Consider the following 284-nt stretch of genomic DNA (forward strand, 5'->3'; position numbering starts at 1 on the left):
AAAAAATTTTTTTGTCCCCCCACAAATGTTAGTGGTATTTACACCTCTGATTGTGTTGAATTGACCAGTCTCTCCTGTGTGTCTTGTTGACCCTTGACAGAGGAAGAGGTTATGATGCTAACACACACTACGATGCTGCGTCTGAAATGGAACCCTCTTCCCTATGACCAGGGCAAGAGTAGTGCACTCCATAGGGAATAGGGTGGCGTTTGAGAGGAAGCCGTAGTGTTTAACTGAGTACAGTAGCTGTGCCTACATGGGTCCCTTTACCATGTTACTACCCT

The sequence above is a fragment of the Oncorhynchus clarkii genome, chromosome 13, assembly GCF_045791955.1.
Source record: "Oncorhynchus clarkii lewisi isolate Uvic-CL-2024 chromosome 13, UVic_Ocla_1.0, whole genome shotgun sequence".
Taxonomy (NCBI): Eukaryota; Metazoa; Chordata; class Actinopteri; order Salmoniformes; family Salmonidae; genus Oncorhynchus; species Oncorhynchus clarkii.